Source organism: Ursus americanus, chromosome 1, assembly GCF_024610735.1.
Source record: "Ursus americanus isolate L20-20 chromosome 1, mUrsAme1.1.p, whole genome shotgun sequence".
NCBI classification, from domain to species: domain Eukaryota; kingdom Metazoa; phylum Chordata; class Mammalia; order Carnivora; family Ursidae; genus Ursus; species Ursus americanus.
Window position 1 is genome coordinate 27,547,156 of NC_142127.1, and position 22,845 is coordinate 27,570,000.

At 35.3% G+C, this 22,845-nt stretch overlaps 1 pseudogene; it reads right to left on the bottom strand.

Annotated features, from left to right (window-relative positions):
- Window positions 1-5,267: 5,267 nt before the first annotated feature.
- The window catches only part of LOC123783334 (elongation factor 1-alpha 1-like), a 52,336-nt pseudogene continuing 34,758 nt past the window's right edge, over window positions 5,268-22,845 (bottom strand).

Consider the following 22,845-nt stretch of genomic DNA (forward strand, 5'->3'; position numbering starts at 1 on the left):
AATTAACTTAAATAGTAATAAATAGGTGGAGTTGAAAAGAAAACTGACCTCTCACATACTTAGAAAGAGATTTATTACATCTTGTGGATACCACTTAGCTGTAACTGTTCTCTCAATGGGAGGGAAAATGAAAAAAACAAGAATTATCTTCTCTCAGAGAGATGTGTTAAATGAAATGTGCTGAGAGATGTGGTAAAGAATGTGAAGGATTAAAAATAATGTTGGGCTGTTAGTGTTTTCTTCCTACTTTTGTTTACTCTTCCTGAATTATGCTTGATATTATTTGGGTATCAAGTTTTCTTATGGGTTGCGCTGAAGTCAAAATATATTTTACACAAATAAAAGAAAATATGGGGAAAAAGGCAGTGAAAACATGGCTCAGGGATAATATCCAAAGCTTATTTGTTTGTGAGATTTGGGGGCTTTGTCATTTAAAAAGCTCCTCGTGATGTATTAATTAACTGAAAACAGGAGCGCATTGTGTCCAAACAGTGCATACATTGCGAGGGTGCCATGTGCTGGGAGGGCCTAAGTAGGCAATTGTGTTGTGAAACCACAATGAAAAGACTTAGGCAGAAAACAGCTTTCTGGAAATTGCACCTTTTGATGTGTTGGTGACATGAAATTGATGGAGTTAGGTGGAATAATGACTTTAAACATTAATCCTTCCTTTCCTCAGACAGGCAGTATCTTGAGGTGCTCATTAGGTCTCATATGGAAAGAGGATTTAGCAAATTCCTTTTTTCCCCCCCCTTTTTTTTTTTTTCCCTTTCACAAAACTGCTAAGTAGTTTTGATATACATGATTACTCTGTTTGGGAGTTATCCAGAGCTGGTAAGTTGGGAAGACGCTGATCAGAATCACACTGCTTAACTCCGGGAGAATCTACACCGCGAGGTGCTGCGTGGTACGTGGTACACATGACCTCAGCCCTGACTGAGCCGTGGTATTAAATTAATCTCAAAAGCAAGGCTTTTAGGTTTGATCCTTCTCTTCACTACCTTGCAGCCAAAAGCTTTCTTTTATAATGGCTGTGATTCTAGGCTCCCGGGGTGCTTCTGATGTCATGGCTTTTAGAGGAACACCACCATAAATGGTATAGTGCAGGGAAGTACGAAGACAATGCCTTCAATTTGTGTACGTATACTAGTGGTTGCCAAGAGTGTTCAGATCAGCTTTAAGGAAAAATTGGTATTTGTTTATCCATAATGTTTTCCCAGGGAATTCAATTTTCTTTTCCACTTGGCAGCATTCATCAGAAAGGTACATATGTGCCAATGACCTCTCCTATCTGATAAAGATTGCACAGTTGTTAAGTGAGTCAACATCCCATCAAAGCCTCCGTAATCAACAACTACATGGTTGAGCCTCATGACTTTCCTTATACTCTGGTTTTAACTAACATTGCAATAGATGTTTAAATAAGAAAACCACGTGTGTGGGGCGCCTGGGTGGCACAGCGGTTAAGCGTCTGCCTTCGGCTCGGGGTGTGATCCCGGCATTATGGGATCGAGCCCCACATCAGGCTCCTCGGCTATGAGCCTGCTTCTTCCTCTCCCACTCCCCCTGCTTGTGTTCCCTCTCTCACTGGCTGTCTCTATCTCTGTCAAATAAATAAATAAAATCTTTAAAAAAAAACAAAATAAAACCACATGTGTGTGTGTATTATTTCACTGATGAATGATTGTCTAATAAAAAAGGTCATTGTGCTGTACCATCTAACATCTTAAGATTAATATAGCCCAAACTGGGAGCTGGTTTAGTGTTAGCATGTATGAAACTAGGTGGAAAAGAAAGGCTTTAAAAAGCTGGTTATCAAAATTTAAAAATCCAAAGGTTTTATTTGGGACTAATTTTTAGATTGCGATCTGTGCTTCCACAACAGTAGTAAAATTTTCCTTTTCTCAGACCTTGAAAGTGACCCTCCCCCGGTAGAGTTTGGGAATGGAATTTTTCGGAGTGATCTTTCTGTGAAGAAATGGCCCATCTGACCTAATTGTGGAGCTTCTCTCCCTCTTTTTCTCTCTCTTTTCTACCACTTGGAGAAAAGCTGCGTGGGAAGCAAAAATTCCTCTTCTCACTATGTTTTGCACATTGTCAGAATTTATTAACACAGTATTTTCAAAAGAATGACAGGGTTATTAGACATTTCATGGCAGAAACTCAAAAACAATTCTGCATCCTGTTTGGTCAAAACTTGTAAAATTTTCAAGAACCGCAGAAGCAAAAGTGGTCTTCCAATGCATGTGTTAAAGGCAGATCTGGCAAGATGATAGAACTTGAGATTGAAAGAGAAAAACAGAAAGTCAAGTGTATAAAGTCATATTATGCATTAGCATGTGTGGGATAGATGCTATTGTAATTTACAATAAACAAAGGCTCATAAAAATACACGAATACCTTCACTGAGAAGGCCTAACCTATGGACACCCCATACGGAACGTGATCTGTGTCTATACCATGCCAGAAAAATCAGTTAAATATTTTTAAAATAATACCAATAACTTTTGAAAATGCAGTCAGTAAATTGACAGATTTTTTTCCTTTAGTCGGTAAAAAAAAACTTGTCTAACCTCTTTTTTCCCCTAATTTGGACTAATAGTTTAATTGAATCAATTTGATTAATATGTATACTGCTCAGTAACATGAATACAAAATAGAATCATTTTTTAGTCTACTAATAGATGAAGAGTCTTTATAATCTCAACAGAAACTATTGTGTTTCTTCATCTGAAAGACTATAGCTAAAGTTTTCCAGTTCAGTTTTCTTTTTACCAGGTTGCTATGAGCTCCCAGTGAGACTTCTTTTATCTTCTATTCTCTGGTTTCAAATATGTTGCTTTAAAAACATCTATGGAAAAATTAATCTGAAGAAAAATGAAATAAGCTAAAATAGATAAAATACAGGTGACTGTTTAGCTTGATGGGGAAAGGAGGAAATATTTGTTATGTAGATGTATATTTGTATGCATATTTACGTATTTCCCAGGTATTAATTCACCAAACATTTAGTAAGTACTTACTTGACTTGACCACAAGGTCTAGACACTGACAGGTATCAGGAATGCAAAGATAAATATAATTTGGTCTCCCTCATCAGGAAATATGAGGCAAACAGGAGAAAGATAGAAAAGAGATTTGGGGGAAAGAAGTCCTAACTGTATGACATAAGCCCGTGCACATTAAAGAGAGGTACAAGGAAGGTGGTGAGCAAATTCACCAGGCCTCCTAGGGGGTAGTAGAGCTGGTCAGAGACACTTCAGTGACGGGGTATTTTGTTTGATTTTGAGTTGAAATCTGTGGAAGTTATGACAGGCCAAGAAAAGGGCGCACTAGAGAAAGTCAAGTTAGTTTTACCATTATGGTCCCAAGCAAACAGATATACGTAACAACTGTAGGATGAGACAGTAAGAGAAATATAGAGGTAAGGTCTTAATATAGAATGATTATTAGCTTGTGTCTATGCCAAGACCCATCATATGACAAAATTATGAAATAATTGATTTTCTTTTGTTATCTAAACTATTGCTCTCCTGGGTACACTCACCATTTATACCAGGAACCCAGACTTTCATGCTACCAATAGTGTTGTACTCTGTCAGTCCCCTTTAGAATTGCTTGTGCTTGGTTCTCACTCCATCTGATCTCTTCTACTTTGTGCTCCATTGCTTCTCACTTAGTGGTTGATGAAAAGCAATCTGATAAGCTAATTCTTACTAAGGTTTAATTACTTAACAGCTTGATTATTAAATCTCTAAGGGTATTTGGATTTTGAATAGAGGACTATTGGATGTTGTCTTAATTCAATACAATTAATGAGTAGGTTTTTTAGCAAAGGAAGACATTTTGTTGGGGCAACAAAAGGCAACAGAGAGTATTCCAGAAATACTTTGTATTTTGGAGGAATAGCAAGTTCCAGGAGAAAAAGTATTATATTTGGAGTTAAAAATCCCATACATGGCATTATCTAAATTGTTACTTTGGGCAAAATCACTTTGTCTTTGAGTCTCAGTTTTCTCTTTAAAATAGAAATGGTAATAGTTATGCTACCAAATAATGCTAGGATCAAATGAGAAGTAGGAAGTTTTTTATGAGATATCTTTATGAGACACAAATGTACATTATTATTACCTCATTCAGAAAAAAAATAGATTTATCTATATTAAAATCATTCTTTATTCCTAAGGTTTTCTTAATTCAATCAAGTACCTATGAGGACAGCTACTAAAGAGTTGGCTGGATTGGTAATTAATGAAGTTTATCTTGAGCACAGATATATGGACTTCCTAAATATACCATTTGTATCTTAAAACATTTTTTATAAAAACATCAACAAATCATGGAAAGAGGACCCATGAATAAGAATGAATTAAGAAATAAAAATACAGGATGGCTCTAAGGATGGTTCTAGGAAGAATAAAGATGCAAATTAATTAATAATTATAAAAACACAAAAGGAAAGTAAACAGGAATTTAAGTTGTTTACAGATTCAAAAGACATGGGTAGATGTAGATATATTAGCATAGAGTATATATGCATAAATGCATAGAATACATATAGTAGTATATAATAAGAAAATCATTTAAAATCCTATTTTCAAAGGTGGGACAAAAGCATACAGCATTAATGCACTATTATAGGTAGAATAAAGTGATACAATCTACCAGACAATTTGAGAGCACTGATCAAAATTTAACATGCATGCGTGACACAATTGTTTTTTGGGTTGGTTGTTTTTTTTTTTTTTCTCATGAAACTCTTGTTTTAATGAGTCTCAAAATTCTGTGACAGATTTTTGGTCAAGTTGTTTCCACTAAAAAGTACAGATTTTATTTTTTTTAATTTTGAAAAAGATTTATCGATTTACTCTAGAGAGAGAGAGAGCACACAAGCATGCACACATGAGTGGGAGGGGCAGAGGAAGAGAGAATCCCAAGCCGACTTCACACTGAGCGTGGAGCCCAACACGGGGCTCATGATCCTGAGATCATGACCCAAGCTGAAACCAAGAGTCGCTCAACTGGCTGCACCACCCAGGGACCCCTAAAAAGTATGGATTTTAAAAACTAATAACCTAAAACTGCCACACACCCACAAAAAACAAACGGTCCGTGAAACATTCTCCTTTCCTTCTGAAGGTTTTACAATGCATTATTAACAACAAGTCTTTTACTATTAAATTTTAATGGCCAGTTGACACAAACAGATCTGAGACCATTCTTCTACTTCTGATTAAGACTGGGGTGGCAGGTACTAGGGATGAGATTCATTTAACCCTCTGAGCTTTCTGGGCAGACGTGGTGACCTTGCCAGGTCTAGCTGCCTTCTTGTCTATTTCTCTCATGACACCCACAGCAACCATCTGTCTCATGTCACAAACACCTAAATGGCTCAAGAAGGATAGTCGGAGAAGCTCTCAACACACATAGGCTTGGCAGGAAGCATATCAATGATGGCAGCAACACCAGATTTTAAGAACTTGGGGCCATCTTCCAGCTTTTTTCCAGAATGATGATCAGTCTTCTCCTTCAGCTCAGCAAACTTGCGACCAATGTGAGCTGTGTGACTACCCAGCACAGGTGCCTATCCAGCGCTGGTTTGGCCTGGATGGTTCAGGATAATCACCTGAGCCGTGAAGCCAACTGCTTCCATTGGTGGGTCATTTTTGCTATCATCAGTCACATTGTCACAAAGGACATCTTTGTCAGATATGTTCTTGACATTGAAACCCACATTGTCCCCAGGAAGAGCTTCACTCAAAGCCTCATGGTGCATTTCAAAAGACTTTGTACTTCAGTTGTAACATTGACTAGAGCAAAGTGACCACCATGCCAGGTTTAAGAGCACCAGTCTCCACTCAGCCCAGGGGCACAATACCAATACCACCAATTTTGTAGACATAATGGAGGGGGGAATGCAAGGGCTTGTCAGTTTGGATGCGTTGGTGGCAGAATGCAATCCAGAGCTTCAAGCAGTTCCACTGGCATTCCCATAATTACGGGTGACTTTCCATCTCTTGAACAGAGGCATATTAGCACGTGGCTCCAGCATGTTGTTACCATTCCAACCAGAAATTGGCACAAGTACTATTCTGTCGGGGTTGTAGCCAACCTTCTTAATGTAATTGATGACTTCTTTAATGATTTCCTCCTATCTCTTCTGGCTGTAGGGTGGCTCAGTGGAATCTGTTTTGTTAACACCAACAATTAGTTGTTTTACATCCAGTGTATAAGCACTGTGTGTAAGTGTGTGCTCATGGGTCTGCCCATTCTTGAGGATACCAACTTCAAATTCACCAACACCGGCAGCAACAATCAGAACAACACAGTTAGCCTGAGATGTGCCTATAATCATGTTTTTTATAAAGTCTCTGTGTCCTGGGGCATTAATGATGGTCAGGTAACACTTGCTGGTCTTGAATTTCCACAGGAAGTTATCAATGGTGATACCATGTTCATGTTCAGTTTCAGTTTATCCAAGACCCAGGCATACTTGAAGGAGCCCATTCCCATCTCAGCAGCCTCCTTCTCAAATTTTTCCATAGTTCTTTTGTTGATCCTACCATCTTTGTAGGCCAGATGACCAGTAGTGGTCAACTTGCCCAAATCTATGTGGCCAATGACGACGATGTTGATATGAGTCTTTTCCTTTCCCACCTGGTTTAGGTTTAGTGGTGTTTTTCATGACACCTGTGTTCTGGCAGCAAACCCGTCACAAAAAAGCTGCTTGTTTGTTTGTTTTCTTATAAGTATGTGAGCACATAGGGCAGCTTGGTTTTTAACAGTGATTAGAGACAACTGAATATCAATCTGTAGAGAAATATTTAAAACAATCTCAAAACTGAAAAGGAGAGAATGTGACAGATAAAGTGCTGGTAATAGAGCAGCTACTTCAAAAAGAGCTGATGGTTTCTGGGCAGAGAAACACTGCTTGTGAGCGCACTGAAAATGTACGCAACCTGAGAGTCTTCATAAATGACATTCTGGGAATCATGGAAAATGAGAGATAAAACAAGAGAAAACTGGGTAAATGCTCTCATTTACATAAAAGGGGATGTGTGGATTCTATATTCAAAAAGGATAAGTAGGAGGGCTCTTCCACAAAATTATATCATGAATTTTCAGATATGTATGTTGCCGATGTTTTGATATGTTACTAGGACATTTTTGTTTAAACTAATGTGATTTATTTTCCTGACAGATTTGTTAAACTGGTGGATCAAAGAAATGCCACACACGGTTTATATTTTCACTCAAGCAAGGCATTTGGCAACATCTCCAGTTCTCTGGGATCACTGAGGAGTAAGGACTTGACAATAACGTAGGAAATACCTTTGGAATGTGAACCTAGGACACAGAGACAGCATCCCTGCCAGCAGAATGGGAGAGAAGAGAGGCAGTGAGCTAGACCTACAGTTCAAAACTGAACCTGAATGGGAACCCAGATTCAGAAATGTCCTGCCTATTCAATGATGTGTCAGTTGTTTAAACTCTCCAGGCCTCAATTTTTGTTTTCTTTTGTGATTTGAGCATTAAAATATTGCCTACTTTAAGGTTTAGGGGACAATTCAAGAGGAAATAAATGGACAGTGTTTAGTAAGATCACCAGGATCAAGTACTGTGCTATTATTGACATGGAAAGATACTCCTTATATCCTAAGTGGGGAAAAACAATCAAGCTAAAAATTATATCTAGTAAGGCCAGTTTTTACACACTTTGGTGAAAAACAAAAAGTTTGCTTGTTTTTTATCTGAGACTGGATAAAAATACTCCAAAATATTAATGGTTACCTCTGGGTGGTAAGATCATGGGTGACTTTTCTTTTCTTTCTTTTTAAAATTATTTTTATGTACTATTACTTCTACTATGAACAGGTATTTGTGTAATAAAAATAAAAATAAAAGTCATGTTTAAAGTATAAAAAATGCATTATGATATTAAGTTGCAAGTAGTTAAAAGCGTTCAGGCAGAGTAAGAGAGCATCCTTGTTTCTTATTCCACAGCCGCAGCAGCAGAGACAGAAAACACCTGAGTTACCATCATATCATATCATATTCTAAGGAAGAAAGGAAGTCCTTCCCAAGAATGATGATGAGCACAGGACATTCTCCTGTAAAGCTAAAGGAGATTATAGCTGAGACACTTAGGCTCTTGAATATCTGCAGAAACTTTCCTTTTTCTCTAAGAGGCTTGTTGTAGAACTTCTCGGTTTTCCACTTAACATTTCCTTCAAGTGCACTTAAAATAAATCTCCAATATCTAAGATAAACTCAGGGTATGTGTTTCTTGTCTCCTAAGAGAGGCTAACATAATTACTAAGTAAAAACTCAAAAAGATGAGTTGTTCCAAACTAACGAAATAAATCTAAAAAGGTTAAATGTATTGTGGTCACATCTTCAGGCAGGGTCCTCAGCTTCTTGTGACTTTCTTATTGTTGCTGTAGATAAAATTAGGGCTACGGTGGATTTTAAATAATTGAATCAAGATAAAATGTACAGTGCAGTCATTGACTAATAATGAACAATCATGAAAATGTGGTTATCATTTTTATCAGATGAAGAAATAAGCAAACACCTAATATTTGGAACAGAAAGGAATGATTCATTTAAAAACCCTAAATATTGTTCTCAATGGCAACTGCATTGTGATCCCAGCGGATGAAAACACCACGAAACAGATCATGGGATTCTTTATTGCATTAAATAGAAGTGTTGTGTTTTCATTAAGAGAAATCATTGTTTTACTTCATACAGTTAAGATATCATCTTGAAAATTTAGTTCTGGTAGTAATACTTTAAGAAGGACTTGAACAAACTACAGAGATGGTAAAGATGCTGGAGCAATTAATGACTTTTGATTTGGGAAAGGGAAATATCTAAAGGGAAAAAGAATGCTGATCTTATGATATCTAAAAGTTTTCATGCTTGAAATGCATAATAGGTTAGGCTTAAGTGGAGAAAGTTATAGGAATCAGATTTTTGAGCCAACATGCAGACAAATATTAAGTAGATCTCTGTTAGGGCACATGGGTGGCTTAGTTGGTTAAACAATTGACTCTTGATTTGGGCTCAGATCATGATCTCAGGGTCCTGGGATAGAGCCTCAAGTCAGGTCCTCTGCTCAGAGGGCAGTCAGCTAGACTCCAGCTCTTTCTGTTCCTCTCCCTGCTCATACACGCTCTCTCTCTCTCCCTTTGAAATAAATAAATAAATGTAAAAAAAAAAAAAAAGCAGATCTGACAACTCAATGATGTTTTAGGGGTTGGAATCTTCATTTTTGACCAGCTTGTAGTGATCTTTAAATTCAAACTAAGTAAGGGAAGAGAGTACACAGCATGCTTGTTACAAGGCTCCCATCTGGGACCTAAGGCATATATTCTCAGCCAGCCAATCTTCCTCACCGGACTATAGGTATCCTTTAATCTATTACCCTGATAGAATCCTTTAAATTGCATTTTAGACAACCAATGCCAATCAATTGGTGTGCCATTTCTGTCTAAATGATCTGTAAAGTTCTATAAATTCTAATAGCTCATGATATTAATGTTTGAACTATATGTTATCACCTAGAATACAGGACATTATGTCCTCCATTTACTTACACAAAAATAAAGGGAGTAAAATTCTCGACCAATATTGTAATGTCTATTTCTAACAATAAATGATTTTGAGATAATTCTCAAATCTCAACAGAACCACCAGATGGTATATTTTCTAGACAAGTCATATTTATAACAATGTATTTTTATATTTTGCAATACAACATAAAGCCTAATAATAAGATCTGAATTCTGCAAATACTAGACAAATCTGCAAGTATAACATTCTTCTCTCCTAGCGAACATCCTGTGAATTCATAAATATTTACATATTACAAGTTATAATTATGTAGCACTGGGGAAAAGGGAAAATGTAACTGTATATTTATATCTATAAGAATATAAAAGAACATTCATAAATTACAAATGTGCATTGTTCTAAGAAGAGTACCTACTGAGCTTTTGTATCTTAAGGCCAATACATAAGACAAGTTTCTACAGCCCCCCCATCAGTGGAATAAAAAATTATAATTGTAAGTTTGAATGACTATTGATTGCTTATTATAGTTTCTATTAATAGTCGTCGATGATTATGTATGAGCACATCATTGTAGGTATTTGATAATGTAGAAGGGAAAGTTTGTATTGCTACAGGGATAATCCTCCTTAAGAAACTGACAAGCATGATTATAAAAAATACTGCAAAGTATGTATTTGCTTTAAAACAATTACCTAAAATAGTGCAGTTAAATGCTATCTTGTTCGTGCTTTTCATACCAGTCGGTATTCCGCAGTAAATTCCATATCATAGATTCATCTGCACGCTAATAAAGTTCTGCTAAATAAAAACAGAATTTTTTAGAAATCCGTTGTGCGTATGTTAGTTTTGAGTTATCCCAAATCTTTAAAAAAATGAAAACTAGGAACTTGTTTCTACACTTCTGCATTGTTTTCTACAGAAATTATCATCATTTACATTCATTTTTTTAATATTCTTACTCCTTTTCTTACTATTTTCACTAGAAAATATTCCAACAATTTAATTACTTCATAACTATATTTTTCTGCATATCTTTGCAGGTACATTCATATATTAGAGTAAATTCAGCTCTTAAATAGTCTCACCTCGGAGGCTGACAGCCCTTATGTAGCAGTGACCTCCAGTCATCTGATCAAATTTTGGGTTACTTACTAGCTATAATCAAATATATTCTCATCTCTTATTTGAACAAATCATACAGAAATTGAATACAATTTTTATGAACACTAGCAATATGTTCACTTCTCTGATAATTTTGACATTAAAATTCCATCTTAATAATCCCATCCTTCAGGCTTTGCAGACTCTTAAGGTATTAAAGCAAAAATTATCCTAAGCAGTTAGATTATAATGTATTTAAAGATTAGACATTTCATGTTGAATATTAACTGCTCCACTTCCCAGGAAAAGAAAACTATGCTGATTTTCTCCTTCTATAATTTATATATTTCAAAGACCAGCTATCCAAGTTTCAAACTATATTGCAGGAAACATTCTTAAAATGGACTTGAAATCTGTGTAGAGTTTCAAAGGTGTATGAAATGGCATATTAAGATACATAGAAATATTTGCAATAATTATTAATTTTATTTCAAAGTAACATACTTTAAAGTTATTAGAAAATTATAGCAAACAGTTCACAGACAGAAAAATAGTTCACTAAAGTGGTTAAATTCTCTGTTAAGAAAAGTAAATACTCACCCTGTCAGTGTCAGGTAATAGGTAAGATATCTATTGGGCATCCTCTTTATTATGTGGAATGAGAGAAATTAAAGACAAATGTGAATTAATAGATGAGAAAATGACTTACTATATTGTTTCTTAGGCTTAAAGAGATAAAAAATATCATATATATATATATATATATATTTTTTTTTTTTTTTACCTCTGGAAATTATGTTTGTGACCTGTTCATAAGGATGGAAACCTGTCCTATGTTGAATTTCTCTAAAGAACAAAATTTTCAGCCCATTCGTGCATTTCAAAAGCAGTAACATACACAAAAGTCAAAATCTTTTTTCCCTAAACCTTGTCTTGTTTTTATGACCATAGTTCTATAAGATCTGATCCTTTAGTATGACCAACATTTACTCATATACGATTTAAAGAAAAAAGGTGCTGCAGACTGAATGTTTGTGCCTTGCCCCCAAATTAATATTCATACATCAAAACCTAATATCCAGCAGGACCTGATGGTATTCGGAGGTGGGCCTTTGGGAGGTGATTAGGTCATGAGGGTGAAGCCCTCATGAATGGATTACTGATCTTATAAAAGAGATGCCGGAGAGATCTTTTACCACTTCTGCCATGTGAGGATATGGAAAGAAGATGCCATCTACAAATCATGAAGTGGGTCCTCACCAGATGCTGGATCTGCTGGAGCCCCAATATTGGACAGAGAAATGTATTGCTTTTGCTTATAAACCATCCAATCTATGGTATTTGGTTGCAGCCTGAATGAACTAAGACAGAGGCTTGCAAAAATAATAAAGAACAAGTTTCCAATAGCCCATGTTTCCTGTCTCTATCACTGCTGATAAAAGGACAGAAAATAAGAATGATAACTTAGATATAAAAACGGATAGAAATATCTACAACATATACCCTTCTGCACAGTATATGTCAATGCCATCATCTTATTTTGTACCCATTAGCAAAGGACTTCTATTCACCAAGCTCTATTTCTTATCCCCCCCCAAAAAGGGATAATAATTCCTCATGTTTTGTTTTGTTTTGTTTTGTTTTGCCTATGCATGTGTATGCATGTGTATGTGACAATTGAATAGTGTGACATCACATTTTATATTGATTTGACTTTATTTCAACATTTAATTATATTGTTTAGGTTTGGGCTACCCTAAAGGTAAATTCTAAAACTAGATTAGAGTGCAGGTTGTTTGGAAGGTCGAAACAAGAAGCACCTGCATGACAAAGGGACCAAGAGAGCAAGAAGAAAGGTATATTAGCCTAGTTTACTGTGTAGCAAACCACTCCAAAAGTAGTGACTTACTTCCATTTATTATATTTCACAGTTCTGTGTGAGACCTGCTGCTTGGTTTTTCAGCTGGTTTCACTTGGGACTTCTCATGTCAGTACATTGGAGCTACATGAAGAGGTTTGCTGTGGGTAACAACAGGTTGAATCCTGCTTGGATAATGGAATATGGATAGAACTATCTTAGATTTTCCTCACTTGAGAGGTGTAGAACATCTTCCAGTTCTTAATGGGCTTTGTGAAAGCAATGCTTTTGCCGAAATAAAGTTCCTGGCACCTCAGGCCTGCCATGTAGGTAGACGGCGTGCTCAGCTCACGTCAGAGAATCCCCTGTTGAAACAGTTGCAGGAAGTTTCAATAAGAAGTTGACAGAAGGCATGGGAATACAAAGTCCTAAGGGGATAGGGAATAAATGGATATTTGTACAACCTACAAATATAACAAAATGAACACTCAGACCAAGGAAGAAACTTTATCAGTTTCTTGAAAGTCCTTGTGTTTCTTCTCTCCATTCATATTTCCTCCCTACCCCATATAGAATAGCCACTATGCTAAATTTCATTTTAATCCTTTCCTTGCTTAAAAAAGTATTTCTCCAACAGAATTTGTATTTGTAAAAATTACACTGCTTAATATTATCTATTTAGGAAATTTATATAAATGGAAACATACTGCTTGTATCTTTCTGCAACATGCCCATTCATTGTACATTGTTTTTCACATTCATATGTTTATCCTTTAAACTGAAGTTCGTTTGGTTTTATTTGCTCTGTAGTATTTCATTATGTACATCCATTTTACTGGTGAGCAATGTTTTTGCTGACTCCCACAGAAAATAGAAAAACATGGATTCTGTTGCTTTATTGGGAGGTGGAATGTAATCCCATGACAGCCCCAGTGTCGGGGGCAGCAAGTGAGACAGGAAAAGAGTGTAAGCACATGAAATTGGGGCCGTATTAAGCAGGCCAGGAGTTCAAAATAAAAGTCATGCAAGATGTCTCTAGACATAGGCACTAACAAGGCACTAACTCCATAGCACTTCTGAGCTTGGGTTCCTGTCCCCTCCAGAAGGATGCTGAGGAAGCCAAATTTAAACTCTGCAGGGCACATGCTCCTAGATAGCCATAGAGCCCACTTCTCCATGGAGTATGTTGGGTTGAGCTTTGTTACTAGAGATTTTGTATTACATTATTAAATAAATGACTGTAACAGTTTTAGTAGATAATTTCCGTAAAGTTAGGGGATTTTCAGTGTATTTGTAGCTTGTTAACACTTTATCATAAAGGTATATACAATTTCACTGAAGAGTTTTACACATCTATTGCAAAGTCATATGTTTTTTCATATCTAAGATGTGAATATGATGAGTTACACCATTCCACTTTTAACCTTTGAAACAACTCTGCATTTTTTGCGGTAGAAGCAATTTGGATATGATGTGTTCCACTTTTAATGAGTTCCACTTTTAATGAATAACTGTATTTGGGTTGCTAATATTTTAGATTATTGCTTCTATGTTCTTGAGTGAGATTAACTTCTATCTTTTTATTTTACTGTTCTTAGCTTAGTTGGTGTCAAGTTAAGTTAGTCTTATAAAAATGAATTGATATATTTGTTTATGCTATTAGAAAATTTGGTAGAACTCACTCTTGAATTTATCTAAGCCTCGGTGTCTTCTTGTGGGAAGATTTTTTTTTTAACCATCTTAATTGATTTCAGAGATATAGGAATACTCATGTTTGTGTTATCTCTTACCTCAATTTTGATAAATTATATTCTTATAAATTATCAATCATCCTATTTTTTTACCTTATTATGTAAACCTGGTATTAACAAATTAATCTCTATATTTTCTGTAGTTATGAAACCTCTCCATTAATACTGTTTATTTTTTCCTTTTAATATAACAAAGTTTGACTTTATTTAGTACCATTAGAGGAATCATTTTTCACTATTGGATAATTTTTATATTTTGTTTTCCATTTCATTAACTGCTGAGATTATTTTTTATTACTTATTTCTGTTTTTCTGGGTCTTAATCTGTTGCTTATTTTAAAATTTCTGAAGAAATTAAATACTTAGCTTATTGTTTCCTAAATACTTTGTTGTTTCTAATTTAAACTTTTAAGACAATAAATTTTGTTCTAACATCTGTTTTAGCTATGTCTTATAAATTTTAGTCATAGTATTCTTGTTAGTATAATTGTTGTATAATTGTCAGTATAATTGTATAATCGTTAGTTCAAATTAATTTCTAGTGTATATTATTGTTTTTATTAGAATCATGATTTTTTTTAAGGATATGGTTTTGCTTTTCCTAACATAACTGTCTTCCTTTGTTATTATGTTTTAAAATCTCTATTTTAATGCCAGTAATGCAAATAATGTGTTCTGTATGTCATTTAAAATTTGTAAGGTCAGCATACGTTTACTTTTTACATAAAAAATATTGCATATGTATTATCTAATGTTTGAGTGTACTTTTCTATGAATGTCCGTTTTATGATTAATATTCATTGTACCATTCAGCTCTTACTCGTTTTTAGTCAGTTTGTCAAGTCAATTATTGAGGGACCATGGCAAATCTCTAATGATGATAGGAAAGCATTTAATTTTATCTTGTAGTTATATTGGTTTTCACTCTATAGATTTTAAGTTATATTATTGTGTGCATACAATTTAGAATTATTATAATATCTATTAAATTGAATATTTAATCTTTATGTAATATCCCTCTTAATCTCTAATAACAGTTTTTGCCATGCGTCCATTTTGTTTGGTGTTAATACAGTTTCTACATTTCCTTAGTAATTGCCTGGCTTGTTCATCAGTCCTTTGACTCTCAATGAACTGTGTTTTGTTTTAGGTGTGTCAAGCTTTCCTTTAACTGGAATGCTTATTCCATGTCCATTATATTTGATTATTGATATAGTGGGATTGAACTACATCAAATTACTATGTATTTTCTATTTGACTTGATATTGTGCTTCTTTTTTTTACCCCCCTGTTTTGGTTTCCTTTGGACACTTCTTTCTCATTCAATTATTTTTTTACTTTTTAGAAGTTACATGGTGGATCTTTTAGTTATTAGTTATATGACAAGCATACTTAATCACATTTCTGTATATATGAATGTTGTGTGTGTGTATGTGTATGTATATATATACACTATATATATAGTGGTTATATAATCTAGATACATATCTGAGGATTTATTATACAGAATAGGCTCATGTCGTTATGGAGGGTGAGAAGTCCCAAGATCTACAGTCAGTGACTTGGAGACCCGGGACAGTAATGGTATAGCTGTAGTCTAAACCTGAGCCTAAGAACTAGGAGGCCCAATGTTGTAGGTGCCAGTCTGAGTCCAAACACCTGAGAATCAGGACAGCTGATGGCCTGAGTTCCAGTCCAAGTTCAAGTCAAAGTTAGGTGAAAACTGATGTCCCATGTTGGAGACAATCCGGCAGAGAGAGTGAACTTCCTTACTCAGACTTCTGTTATATTTAGGCATCGAACTGATTGGGTGAAGCCCACCCACACTGGGGATAGCCATCCGCTTTACTTGGTCTACCAGTTTAAATGTTAATCTCATTCAGAAACACCTTCACAGATACAGCTAGAATAGTGTATCAGCAAGTATCTGGCATCTTGTGGCCCAGTCAACTTGATATATAAAATACCTGTGTGATATAAGGATCTTAAAATACTCTAGTTAGGATTATCCAATTCCAAATATGTGTTACTCCCGTCCATAATTTACCTATATCCTTCTTTACCCTCAAATAAAATATTGTTGTTTTTAAGTAGTCAAAATTTGTTCAGGTTTACAAAGAATACCATTCGCTCATCTGGATCATTTTTCTTTTGCCTCTCATCCCTATTTTCAAATTCACATTAGGGAAATTCTCTTGGTGGTCAACTCTTGTGTTTTATTTTTCATACTAATATTACATACTTGTTCTTAAAAAACTGTTTTTCTAGGTATGTAATTAGAAACAGCAAATTTAGCTTTTGTTTTACATATACGGTTCTGTTTATTCTTTCAACACAATATGGTGCCAAATATCAATTTAATTGGCATTTTATTGTTTTACCAGTCTACCTTTAAAATCATATTATTATTAATAAAAGTATTTTAAGAATCTTCTCAGTTTGTTTGCTGATCACTATTTAGGTATGAATTTCTTTCATTTGTGTTGTTTGGGTTCTGTTTGAATTTCTGAATATGTGGGTCTGTGTATTTCATCAGTTATGAGCAATTTACCATAATTTATTCAGACTTCGCCACCTCCCTTACCTATTACTCCATTTTAGAACTCTGGTTATGTGAATGTTTGAGCCATCTCATTCTGTCCTCCATATCTCTTAGACTCTATCCATATTTCTTCCTCTGTGTCTCTCTTCACTACCTTCCAGGTAATTTTCACACTATTTCTTTCTTCACTAGACCTAATCTGTCCCTTGAATAGCTTATATTAGTTATAATGTGTTTGTTTTGAAAGAACTATTTTTAATCTTTTAATTTATGTTTGCATCATGTGAATTTTCAAGTTTCCATGTTATTTCCTTAGACTTGTGTTATATAAAATTGTTTTATAATCTGTATCTGGTAATTACAATACTTGAAGTATTTACTGGTATCTTTTCTATTGCCTGATACTGGCTCTCATTCACAGTGTTCTATTTATGTGTGTGTATGTTCTGTTTTTATGATTATTGACTGATATTTTCTTTGGCAGTGTTTTTCACATGGGTTGAAATTGAGTTCCTCCACCCAGTATCTATTTTCACAATGCCACTCCCTTCGGGGCACCACTATTTCAATTTAAATTAAATTATTTACTTGAGACTTTTCTGGCTGTGAATCATGAATTCAGAAAGCAAAGCTGCATGAGGGCCAGTTTAAGATCATGAATTCTATGGGAATAGTATTTCCCCTGCAAGCCAGTGTCAAGTTGGGGCAGGTAACTCTTTGCTGACCCTTTCTTCAAGATTGGATTATTTCTCATCCTTCCTTCTCAGCTAAGTGTGACACTTGGGTCCCAGATTTATGTTCAGGTATCCTACTGGACTCCCTTCCTCAGCTGACCCCTAGGCTATACATCCCATTTCTATTCCCAAGCAACAGCAAAGTGGAAGCATAAGATCTCTAGGATCTGACAGAAGCCCTCAGGATGAAATCTGACTTCAGTACATATCTGTCATCCAGGATTCCTACATTAATTTCATAGTTTGGCTGTGTGGATTCTTTTTTTGGTGTCAGCTTATGGAGGCATTTTAAAAAGAGAATTTGTATTCCTTACACAAAAATTTACCTGGGTGGAAGTGTTACTTACCCAGGTCAAGAAATACTGAAGCAGTATCACTTACTTTAATGCAAAGAATTCCATATAAGGAATTGGCTAGACAGGCTCTGGAATACAAAAGAGGCAAAATAGAAACACTCAGGTGATATGGAGATGAAAAATACAGGTAAGAGCAGCCAGGCCCAGCACTGGGGAACAAAGAGAAAATGGTGGAGTTATTAGAACTTAGAAATTTGGAGCAGTGGGCCAACAGACCTGAGACTCATCCCTCTGAGGAAGGGAGGCTGCCTGGCTACAACTGTGTCTCAGAGGCTCTGAGCAGGACCCTAAGGAGTTAGAATCACTAAGAGGATCCCTAAAAAGAGGGTAATGTAAGGGGAGGGTATCTGTAGCTGGTTCTTGTGCATTAGAAGCCCCAGGGAGGCTCTCCAAAGAACTGAAATCAGATTTCTGAGAAGGGATTGACAGCCAACTAGTGTTGGTAGTTTTGAAGGAAGAGAGTAAACTGAGTCTGGAAAAGTATGTGTGTGTGTGGGGGGGGGAACATCCTGGAATCTAGAAGTAACTGAACTCCCAAGATAAAGAGCAATGGCTATCATCATATTATCAGGAATAGGAAGCAAATAGAGGGAAGCATGTTTTCTCTCTTGTCCAGGCTTCTAGCCACCTTTAGCACTCGCTGAGAAAACCTAACAAGAATCCATTGGATTTGCAGAAATGGGATTGTAGAATCTTATTTCTAGTGCTAGTATACAAAAGGGTCAGTTTAAAGTTGGGAAATAAAAACGTGCTAAATAACACAAAATCACTTCTATATTGTAGGAAAAGAACATGTGTTAGTTGCATTTCCATTGTCATTATTTTCCAAGTATGTGTCCAAATAAATTGATTAGATGAGTCTAATAAGAAACGAAGTTATGAAAATGTGAATTGGTGAAATAATTTCGCTGAGCAAACATGGAATTCATATAATTCCCAAGAATTTTAACCTATAATTCTCCATGCCACTGTTTCTCACTACCATAGTGTGGTTTTTCTGTCATCACCTAGAAGAGAAATATAACCAGAAGTCGGGGAACCAACTCTGTTCCTGTTAATTCAGAAGAATGCCTGTTCACTCCTCTACCCAAGGCGGTGACTAGTAGGAGGTAACCTGCCTTCACACATTCAGGTCTGGGCAACAACACCCAAGTGACGTCTTGGAAGCATCATACGCTGCCATTAGTTTAGTGTCTCTTGTTTATGATTCGGGCATACAAACTTCCCAGGAGAATGTGAGTGATGTCTGACACACATTTCTTCTATTCTCTGCAAACATGTGTATTCTAATACAATTCTAATACACAAAAGAACTTTATTTTTTATATCTCTCCTAATTGTTTCTCTGTTAAATTATGAGCCTCCATTGATTATATGGAGACAGGAAATACTAGGGTTTGTTGTTGCTGTTGTTGGAATTTGCAACTGCATTTTTACTGCGATCAAAGGTAGTACAGCCCCAAGATGGTGTAATGACAACACCAGCCCTTTTGATTTCCAGTAAAGCTCAAAATCAAACATTTTCTATAGAAGAGAAAAGGTTGCTTAATATTAAAAAAAATACATATCCTCCAGGATAGGAACCATGTTCTGTATCATTCCATGTGCTGATTAGCACATAGACATTCTAAATCCCGGTATATCTTTATGTCCTACCAGGAATAGTCATAAAGATTTATCGACAATTGAAATTTATGAAAACCAGTATATATATCAGCTTACCAATTAAAGAAGTTTTATGGTATTATAAACATACGTATTTGAAGCAAAAAATCATTTTATGCCTTGAATGATTAGTACCACTTTAAAATTTTGGAGTTTTATTTATTTCAAGTTTAATGCAGTATAAAAAATGTTTTGCACAAATGTGAAATCAATTCATTCAATATATATTCACAATACAATGTATTTCAAACAGGTTTCACTAAATAGGATGTGGCATTAAGTATAAATTCATTTGAAATTTTCAAATTCAGCTTAAGTGCATAATTAGTCCTTCAGAAATTGTGTGTCTTACTATAAGCCTTTTTAAATCATCCCGTGTGTCAGGAAATAAGCAGTTACTTTAAAATATTAGGCTGAATTTTGTGAACTCTCAGTATTTCTACACACTAAGTCTCAGAAGAAACTCCGGCGTTGCCTGTGAACTATACACAGAAGGGTGATCTCATGTTACTGTAGGATCACTATTTAGAACTTCCCTAATAAATCCCATATTACTGAACACATTATTTATTTTTTTGCTATCTCAAATTTAATCAAAGATTGTTAAAATGCATTGTTTTCATGTTTATTTCTTTTTACATACATTGCTTTAGGTCATTCAATTTGTGTTACGATTTTAATCAATGTTTTCAACAATTTTACATTGAAATTTAAGGAAAGGAAATTATTGTGTTTTATAAAAATTTACATTCTATTTCTGTGAGCTGTGAGTTGATCTGGGCCACATCACATCATAACTTCAAAGACTTATTTTCAGATATAGTATTTAATCTAGAGCTTCTGATTTATTAGTAAACACAACAAATAATTTTACAACTAACTTTATCACTATTTTCACTAATCTTCAAAAGTTAAAATTCAATTTTTAAGGCTAAGAATATTAGTTTTTATTTATATCAATTTCTCTTTTGATCTTTATAAAATCAAATATAATAATCCAACTCAATTTATAATGTTACTTCATTTGCCTGAAAACACTTCTTCATTCAGAGCTTATTTAAGAAGAGTTGGTTTGTAAGTTCCTTTAAATTCCTGAGCACAAATATCATCTACCAGGACTTCTTCATTCATTCATTCATTCATTCATTCATTCATTCATTCATTTTTATTTTTTATAGATTCATTTTTGTACTGTGAGAGAATTTTTTTTCCTATTTTACTGTTTAGAATTTCCGTCTTTAATTGTTTGGGAACTAGTGGATCCATTCAGAAGAGTCTAATATTGGCTCATTCATCATTTAGTACAAATGGCTTCATCAGTTTTGTCTCTATCTTAGAAAAGAAGTCTTTTTATTCTAGCCTGTTGAGAGGCTTGAGATGGCGGTTAGATGGGTGATTAGAGTAGACCATTTATTCCTCTCACCAAAAATGATAAGTGCCTTTTTGTACTGGGCAGTAGTGAGCGATGGTCTCCCATGTGATGTTTGGTTAACGCCATCAAGCGTTTGTAACGAAAGAAGAATGTGTCTGTCTTCCTCTGGAGGTAAGAAGCATTTTGCACTTGTCCTCTACCTCCCTCCTGTTCAAATAACGCAGGATCTATACAGTCAGGCGGGTGTAACTGAAAAAGATAAAAAGGTTTTCTCTGAAGATTTACTGGGTCACTTTCCTAGGACAAAAGTTAGTAGCCCCTGGAGCTTTATGATGCAGGCACATGAACTGTCCAAGAGAATGTCAGTGACGTCAAACACATTTACTTTCTTCTGTGCTCGGCAAATGTGTGCCCTAACACAAGAGAGCCTTATTTGTTCTTTGTATCACTAAAAAACATTTTCTCTGTTAAATAACGATCCTCTGTTTATTATATAAATAAAAGAAGGGAAGATGACAATATTCCCAGAAATTGTTTTACATTCTCATGTACTTTATTTCACTTAATTTAAACCTCACAGCCATCTCGAACAAAATGATTTCCAAACCCATTGCCGTGATTAAAATTTGCAGTATGTGTATGATTTTTATATTTTTAAACTTACATGATGTTGACAGGTATCAATACCTTTAGGGTTGTCTGCTTTTTTAGTAACAGAAACAGTTATGGCTGTGTGCCCATATAATGCATCCTTTCTTGGTTATAACTCACCATATATTCTCCGTTTCTGCATTGTTAATGTGTATCCAATTTTAAACACACGCACACAGACCACACACACACACACACACACACACACTACTTGATGTGTGTTGGAATGCTCCTTTTATCCTTCCCCACTATTTGTCCACACGGTGACACTTTATAGAGATAAGAATAAGTGCACATTTCAGTGTCAAGATATATGCCTTTTTAAGATCCTTAATAGATTCTAACTGCCCAATAACACTGAAATAACTGTGGTCATAACACGTTTTTTCCCTTGGATTGCAGGCACATGAGGGACATTGCTCATAAACTAGTAAAGAAATTATTACTACCTTGTGTAACAGTGGACTGAAGGGATCCATACTGTCTTTAAGAATATATTCTGAATGCTTAGTAATGCTTAATTAAAAAACAAGTTTTGCCTGTTCACAAAAGGAGGAAGGAAGGATATGTGTGTATATATATATATATATATATATATATATATATATATATAGTCATATAAGAAAATATATTTTAAGAGCAGACTGAAGAGTATATCCAGATATAAGGTAATAAGGAACATTTATATGCTCTCATCTAAAACAAAAGAAAGATGGGACTTCCTTCAGAACTCCTTCTAGAGCGTATGCGGGGCACTCTCTCTCACAACTCTGTACCCCCCATACTGCTGCCCTCACAGTTCTAACAGTTCTCTTGGAAGTACTCTGTCCCCGAACCTTGTCAGACATTCTGAAAAGGCTTTGCCTTTATGCTCACGCTAGGGAAACCAGAAAACAAAGTCGACAGTGTGTCACCGGTCAACATCCATTTTTCTAGTTACAGCTTTTCGACTCTAAACTCCTTGCAGCAAGGACAACGACTTTTCCATCTTTTTTTCTTCCCAGCTTGGCCTTAGAATGCACAAGCAGTATTTGTGGAATGGATGACTCGAGAACGCCGTACCATTGGAGTTTAATAAACATAGGTACGTAATGTGAACATATTTAACAATGCATCTATTATATGAAGAAAGTCACAGTCCTCACTAGAAACAAATGTCTGCGTAGCAAAAATAATCCTTTCTCTTCCTGTCTTCACATCACAATGCAGACAAACTTCATCGGCTGAAGGTAGAGG